The sequence below is a fragment of the Lathyrus oleraceus genome, chromosome 4 (genome assembly GCF_024323335.1).
Source record: "Lathyrus oleraceus cultivar Zhongwan6 chromosome 4, CAAS_Psat_ZW6_1.0, whole genome shotgun sequence".
Taxonomy (NCBI): domain Eukaryota; kingdom Viridiplantae; phylum Streptophyta; class Magnoliopsida; order Fabales; family Fabaceae; genus Lathyrus; species Lathyrus oleraceus.
Window position 1 is genome coordinate 283,768,171 of NC_066582.1, and position 8,757 is coordinate 283,776,927.

Below are 8,757 nucleotides of genomic sequence, written 5' to 3' on the forward strand. Positions count from 1 at the left end.
ATGCACATATGCTCGACCTTAAGGGCTAATGCGTCCATTTTAGCTTGCATCATGTCTATAGAGCTTAGTTCATGCACTCCTCCTTGGGCTTCCTTCTTCTCAACTGTCGCTCGTTCGACTCCCCATGATTGATGGTTTTGAGCCATATCTTCGATGAGGGCACTAGCTTCAGGATAAGGTTTGTTCATCATAGTACCGCCTGCGGCAGCGTCGATGGTCATCTTAGTGTTATAATGAAGTCCATTATAGAAGGTTTGAATGATTAACCAATTTTTTAAACCATGATGTGGGCATGCTCTTAACAACTCTTTATATCTCTCCCAAGCTTCGAATAGCGATTCTCCTTGGTTCTGGGTAAATCTAGTTATATGGTTTCGAAGAACGGAGGTCTTACTTGGGGGAAAGTGTCTAGCAAGGAATACTCTTCTAAGGTTGTCCCTGTCGTAATGGAATTGGGTGGAAGGGAATCTAACCATGATAGGGCTTTATCTCTGAGGGAAAAAGGGAATAATCTTAAACGGATTGCCTCAGGAGAAGCTCCATTGGTTTTAAAAGTGTCTGCTAATTGGAGAAATATTTTAAATGTTGGTTTGGGTTCTCAGTAGCGAGACCTGCGAATTGTCTCTGTTGCACTCGTTGCAACAAGGATGGTTTAAGTTCGAAATTATTAGTTGGGATGGTTGGGTTTACTATACTAGAACTAGGTTCTTCGTTGGATGGTTGAGCGAAATCCTTAAGAGGTATTTGGTTTTGATCTTTGGCCATAGCTCTCCTAATTCTATGAAAGAATAAACGTGCGCGAGCGAACGTTCAGGTTCCGGCAGAGGGTATACTAAGCTTCCGGTGCTGCGAGTTCTTCGTATTGACCGGCGGGAAATAACCTAAGTCTAAACGATGTAACAACAGGGTACGAAATTTGACGAAATTGGTCCCCAACAACGACGCCAAAAACTTGATGCGTGCTTTTCGCAAGTATACGAACGCGTCAGAGTAATATAAAAGATTGTCGAATCCACAGAGACCAAGTGTCAATCTATCGTTATCTATTATTATGGTGTTTACCTAAGGTAATCAAAATAGGGTTTTTAGAGTGTGCAATGAAAAGTAAAGTATTAAATAAAGTTCAATTAATAAAGACAGGCTCGAATGTAATTCACATAATCAATTAATAATCCAAGTACTTGCTAATAGAACTACTTATGGGCAGTGTTTCCTACTTTGAAAAGAACCAATTTAACAGGAACTGTCGCTTTCGTGTATTCAGAACCGAGTTGTACTCCCTAATCAAACCCTCTTATTGTCACTTATAAAAAGGCGCGCATTGCGTTAGAGTAGTAAACCTATTTTTAAGAAATATAGTATCTTGACTAAGTTGAAAAGTATTTTAACCTGGATTTCTTAACCAAAAGAGATTCTCACGAACCAGACTCTAAACTTATAAACGCGTCCGAAAATAGTTTTAAAATCAATTTTCTTCTTAAGTTAAAAATGTGAGAGAATTCTTTACTTGAATTAATTTTGAATGATAGCAAATTGTGTGATCATCATACAAATGTTGGTTGTGCATTACATCACTTGATACACTTGTGTTTTTATTGTGTTTCTATCCCATTCTATTGTTGCATAACTTTACATAAAAGACCTACATTGACACATCTCTTAAAATAACACATAAAATCCATTTTATGTCAGTATGCATCAACACATAAGCCTTTGCATCGATACATACTGCATGTGGTATATCACAAAACTTCTTTTGTTCAGTATGCATCGATGCATACGAGTCATGCATCAATACATGAAAGGCAAAAGGCTCCATGTATCGATCCATACGATCCCTGCATCGATACATGATCAATTGAAACAGACTGTGTATCAATGCATACGCATTAGGCATCGATACATGACAAATTGAAACAGCCTGTGTATCAATACATACACATTAGGCATCGATACATGCTAGTGAAAAAGGAGCATGCATCAATACATACGAATTATGCATCGATACATGATTAATTCATTTCACCAAATACTCACTTATATTACAGTATGCATCGATGCATACTCTTACGTATCAATGCATAAAGCTGTTTTTGTTTTATAACAGTTCCTGTGGTTGCATATATACGACAGGTTATGACAGCAGCAAAAGGCACGAATTCTTTTAGGGAAAACAATTGAACACAAGATCAAGAGCAGTGTTGGAGCAATTGTTTTGTGAGCACATAGAAACCTGAAAGAGACTTCATCTTCTTCATCTTCTCAATCACTTTTCTTCAAGAACATTTACACATAACCATTCTTGTTCTTTGGATAAAAAGAAGCATCGAGATAACGTTCAGTGGTACGATCAAGGATCTAGCTGTGGTTTTCAGTGGAACGATCAAGGATCTAGCTGAGTTGAAGATTGAAGGGGGTTTCTAGGAAAAACCTACTGGTTTGTCCTTCAAGAACTGGAGTGTTCTTGAGGGTTTGGGAGTCACGTTTGCAGAACATATTCAGCCGCAGCGTTGCGTTTGGAGATCGGGGGATTTCGCAAGCAGGTCGTGGAACCGGTGAATTGTTTGCAATTTCGTGCAGGAAAATCTTGATCGTGCTCAGATCAAGTGAAGGTTCATACAAGAAGAGGTTCTTAGAGTTTAGAATTCTGTCTTTGTATCATAACCTTGTATCAACGGATTCGGAAATAATTGATAATCAAAGTTCTCAATTTCATTTGAAATTGAGAGGGAGACGTACCCACACGCGAGGACGACGTGGGGAACTTCCTTACCAAATCTCTGCGTATCGTATTCTTACCTTATTCCTCTTTACGTTTTAAAAGTGTTTTAGCAATTCCAGTTAGTGTGTTGTGATTGTTCCTTTTGCAAGACAGCAGTGGCAAGAAAACTTTTAAGCAAACTTCATTGCTGTCTATCATTGATCACACACACACCAACTGTTTGACAAAACGGTTAGCTAGATTTTATTCATTGGAAATAGACTTTAATGAAAAGTGCATTCAATTAGTTAAAATTCTGGTGTGGATTGTCTCTGTCATTCTCATTAAAATCCAGCATTAAACTTGTGTGTCCGGTTTTCTAGTAGCGGTTCAGAATAGACGGAAGTCGATTCAGGACTGATTTTTCCGCCAACTTTGAAAACTCTGATAAAACTTTAAATCCGTTAAATTTAAAAGAGGTGATCTATTCACCCCCCTCTCAATCACTAGCCACACCGTCTAACAAGTGGTATCAGAGCGCCGGTTCGCTGGTGCTCTGTGGCTGCCTGTAACAGTATGGATTCTGAACCAAAGGGGGCGTATAATAGAGCGCCTATTTTCAACGGTGAAAATTACGGCTACTGGAAAGACTGCATGCGAGTTCATATAAATTCTGTGGATAGGCTAGTATGGGCTGCCATTGAAAACGGTCTGTTTCAAATTACTATGACAAATACGGCTGGCGCCATAGTACCTAAACCAGAAGATGATTGGAATGAGAAAGATGAGAAAAAGTGGTCGTGTGATTGGAAAGCTCGAAACATGCTAATTTCAGCACTTGGTGTTGATGAGTATTATCGAGTTTCTCATTGCACGACAGCTAAAGAAATGTGGGATGCTTTAGAAGTTGCCCATGAGGGTACTACTGAAGTAAAACAGTCCCGCATTAACACACTCAATCAAGAATTTGAGCTCTTTCGCATGAAACAAGGAGAATCTATCTCCGACATGCAAAAGAGATTCACTCACCTAACTAACCGATTGAATGCGCTTGGAAAACCTATTTCCAATGAAATTGCTACTAATAAAATTCTCAGGTGTCTTAGCAGGGAGTGGCAACCTAAAGTAACATCAATTAAGGAAGCCAACGATCTTACAAGACTTACGATTACCACTCTGTTTGGAAAGCTGGAAGAACATCAGCAAGCATTGGAAAGTCTTGAAAAATATGAGAATAAAAGTAAGAAGGAAAAGGAGAAGAAAAGAGACAAAGAGGGAGAGAAGAAGCCAATAGCTCTTGTGGCCTCCAGCTCTAAGTCCTCACGAAAAGAGCAAAGCGACAATGATTCAAGTAGTGACAAAGACTCGGATGATGAGGAAATGGGACTGTTTGTAAGGAGATATAATAGATTCATTCGAAAGAATGGAGTCAAGCATTCCGACAAAAATCTCATGAAGTTTCGAAGACAATCTATAAATTCGAAACAAGAAGAGAACAAGAAGAGTAGAGGAAGAGGATCCTGTTTTAACTGTGGTAAATCTGGACATTATAAAACGGACTGCCCTATGAAGTATAAGGATCAAAGAAAAGATTCACCAAAAGGGTACAGCAAACAAAGAAGAGCATATATTGCATGGGAAAGTGATAGTGATTCATCAAGCACACAAAGCTCAAGTGATGGTGATGAAGCTGCAAATTTGTGCCTTATGGCTCACACAAAAAATCTGTCCTACCACAAGAAGAAAAACAATGACAAAAAGGTAAAACAAGACTATTACAATAATTTCTCCTCTATGTCTTTTTCGGAACTAAAAATAGCCTTTGAAAAACTGCATAACGAAGCTGTAGATGCTTTTAAAAGACTATCTTCCGACAAACATATTTTCTCATTTTTGGAAGGTAAAGTAAACAAAGCTGAAATTGATTTTAAAGCCTTGAAAGCTAGTATTGCAGAAAATTCAAAAACTATTGACATTGATGGATGTAGTAGAGTTAGGTATTGTGACGCTTGTTATATTTGGCAAAAAGAGGTAAACACTCTTAAGGTTAAATTGAAGAAGGCGCTACAACCTAAAGTTACTTATGCCGTTGACTCTAGGTTGTTTAAGAAGTCATTAAATCCTCCATATGCAAAATACTCTTTTATTCTAAAGGATTCAATGAACAAGAAACAACAAACACATCATCATGGTTTATGTCATTATTGTTGTCATGCTGGCCATACCATTGAGAAATGCAACTTTAGGAGATTTCTTGTCCCTAAAGGCATTTATCAATGGAAGCCAAAAGGCAACCATGTTAGCACTTACCCACTTGGACCCAATGAAAATTGGGTACCAACTTCTCTCTTTTGATGTTGTAGGATGAGTGCCTTGCCTCCGCAGACAGAAGATGGTTTCTTGACAGCGGCTGCTCGAGGCACATGACCGGTGACATATCGCTCTTTATAGACTTCAAGGCAAAGAAGAAGGGATATGTCACTTATGGAGACAACAACAAAGGAGCTATACTCGGCAAAGGTAGTGTAGGTAATCCCTCCACCACTACTATTTCAAATGTCCATCTAGTAGAGGGACTTAAACACAATTTGTTAAGTATAAGTCAACTATGCGACATGGGCTATAAAGTTTCGTTTACAAAAACTTGCTGCATAATTGAACATGCTGAACAAAACATTGTGTTTAAGGGTGTAAGAGTAAACAATATCTATATGCTTGACCTGTTTGATGTACCTCTAACAAGTACTAAATGTCTAGTCACCTTGAATGATGATTCTTGGCTTTGGCATAGACGTTTAGCGCATGTTAACTTCGATTTGCTAAATAAGGTTGTATCTAAGGATCTAGTAGTCGGTCTACCAAAAATAAAATTTTCAAAAGACCACCTATGTGACGCGTGCCAAATGGGAAAGCAAACGAGGGTGTCTTTTAAATCTAAAAATGTAATTTCAACTTCACGACCCCTTGAGCTTCTCCATATGGACCTCTTTGGACCTTCTAGGACAAAGAGCCTAGGTGGAAATTACTATGGCTTTGTAATAGTTGATGACTACTCTAGATTCACTTGGACTATATTCCTTCATAGCAAAGATGAAACTTTTTCTGCTTTTAAAAATTTTGCAAATCTGTCCCAAAACAAAATGAATTCCAAAATAGTTACAATTCGTAGCGATCATGGTGGTGAGTTTCAAAATTATCACTTTGAGAAGTTTTGTGACAAGTATGGTATTGAGCATAACTTTTCAGCCCCTCGCACTCCACAACAAAATGGCGTTGTGGAGCGTAAAAATCGTGTTTTAGAGGAGTTGGCAAGAACAATGCTTAATGAGGGTGGATTACCAAAATACTTTTGGGCTGATGCTGTCAGCACAGCCTGTTATGTTCTAAACAGAATCTTAATTCGCTCTATTTTAAATAAAACTCCTTATGAACTTTTGAAAGGAAGAAAACCAAACTTGTCACATCTTCACGTATTCGGTTGTAAATGTTTTGTTTTGAATAACGGTAAGGAAAACATTGGGAAGTTTGATGCAAAAGCGGATGAAGGTATCTTTCTTGGCTACTCACTGTCAAGTAAAGCATATAGAGTGTATAATAAGCGTTTACTTACTGTTGAAGAATCTGTTCATGTTTCTTTTGATGAGTCTTATCCGAAAAATGTCGGAAAAGGTATTTCTTTTGATGACGCAGGTGTATCTACAGAAGACATACTCAAGGAAGCTGTTGAGGAAACTGATCAGTCCAAAACAGCTGCCCATGAGAAGGAGGAAGATACTAGTCATGAAGAAGTTGAGGAAGAAAAGACAGCTGAAGTGAATGATCTTCCAACAGCTTGGAGATCCTCAAAAGACCATCCCATTGACAACATCTTGGGAGACATTTCAAAGGGAGTAATGACTCGTTCTAAGATAAGTAATTTTTGTTCTCACTTCGCGTTTGTTTCACAAGTAGAACCTAAGAATGCCAAAGAGGCCTTGATTGATGAATTTTGGCTAATGGCCATGCAAGAAGAGCTTAATCAATTTAAAAGAAATGACGTTTGGGAACTTGTCCCTCGTCCGCGAGATCATCATATCATAGGCACTAAGTGGGTTTTTAGAAACAAGCTTGATGAAAACGAAGTGATTACTAGGAACAAGGCACGTTTAGTAGCACAAGGGTATAACCAAGAGGAGGGCATAGACTATGAGGAAACTTATGCTCCAGTTGCTCGCCTTGAAGCTATACGTCTTTTGCTTGCCTATGCGTGTTCTAAGGATTTTAAGCTTTACCAAATGGACGTAAAGAGTGCCTTTCTTAATGGTGTCATAAATGAAGAAGTATATGTTTCACAACCTCCTGGTTTTGAAAATGCTGAAAATCCAGATCATGTTTACAAATTAAAACGAGCTTTGTATGGTCTTAAACAAGCCCCTCGGGTTTGGTATGAAAGGCTTAGCAAATTCCTAATTGATCATGGATATTCAAGAGGTAAAGTGGACAATACTCTCTTTATTAAACACAAAGGAAGCACATTCTTTTAGTTCAAGTTTATGTCGACGATATCATATTTGGTTCAACTAACATACACTTGGTCGAAGAATTTTCTAAGGTTATGCAGGGTGAATTTGAGATGAGTCTAATGGGGGAGCTGAACTACTTCTTAGGACTGCAAATAAAGCAACTTAATGAGGGTACAGCAGTATGTCAAACAAAATACTGCAGAGAACTACTCAAGCGCTTTGGAATGAATGACTCAAAATCAATCGACACCCCAATGCCTACCAACGGAAATCTAGATAAGGATGAGCACGGTAAGTGTGTAGATGTCAAAAGGTTCAGAGGTATGATTGGATCTCTCTTGTATCTTTCTGCTTCTAGACCTGACATCATGTTTAGTGTTTGTATGTGTGCACGCTATCAATCAAATCCTAAGGAATCGCACCTAAAAGCGGTGAAGCGCATATTTAGATATCTTCACGGAACACCTAAATATGGGCTTTGGTATTCCAAAGGAAGTGATTGTAGCTTAGTAGGGTACTCCGATTCTGATTTTGCTGGCTGCAAATCAGATAGGAAAAGCACAAGTGGCACATGTCACCTGTTTTCAAACTCCTTGGTCAGTTGGCATAGCAAAAAGCAAGTTTCTGTGGCTTTGTCAACTGCAGAGGCAGAATACGTTGCAGCCGGTAGTTGTTGCGCTCAGATTTTATGGCTGAAGCAGCAACTACAAGACTTCAACATTCAACTCAAACGTATTCCTATCAAATGTGACAACACTAGTGCCATAAACCTTACTAAAAACCCTGTTTTACACTCACGCACTAAACACATAGAGATTAGACATCATTTCCTTCGTGATCATGTTGAAAAAGAAGACGTTGTCTTTGAGCACGTTGATTCCAAAAATCAGCTTGCTGATATTTTCACTAAACCGTTGGCAACGGAACCTTTCTTCAACATTCGTCGCGAATTAGGGATCTTAGATCTTTCTCAATTGATGTCATAAGCATGTTACCTCTTAATTATATTATGCGTCACCATTGTTGATAAGAGCTGTTTTAGATGTCAATTATCCATCACAAGATTTCTCCAACAGAGGTAATATCAATCCTTTCTACAATTTTCTTATTGCTAAGTGATTGTGTATGTTAGAACAAATGTTCTTACTCTAGTTGATATAAAATTTGATTGCATATATTCCTTGTCTATATTGTGTGCATATTAACAATCTGACTTCTGAATCTTTCTTGAGCATAATCATCATGACATAGTGCATAATGCATATCCATACTGCATCAAAAGTCATCAAAATCTGCTTTGGCATCAGTATGCATCGACACAAAACATGTATGCATCGATACATACATTCAGAATTTCAATTTTTTTCAAAAATGGTTCAGGATGCATCGATGCATCCATCGCACGTATCGATACACAGGCCAAATGTGAATAATAGGCATCGATGCATGACCATTTGCATCGACACATACTGATGCTATTTGAATTAAATGCATTTTTTTCTCTCTCTTGCATCGACACATCAGCCAATCCTATCTCAAGACTTCATATCATCT

At 38.3% G+C, this 8,757-nt stretch overlaps 1 non-coding gene across 1 annotated transcript; it reads left to right on the plus strand.

The window, feature by feature from the left end:
- The first annotated feature begins 276 nt into the window (after nucleotides 1–276).
- Nucleotides 277–383, plus strand: LOC127077520 (small nucleolar RNA R71). Its single transcript, XR_007787318.1, has one exon. It is a non-coding gene; the product is annotated as a small nucleolar RNA R71 (small nucleolar RNA).
- Nucleotides 384–8,757: the final 8,374 nt, after the last annotated feature.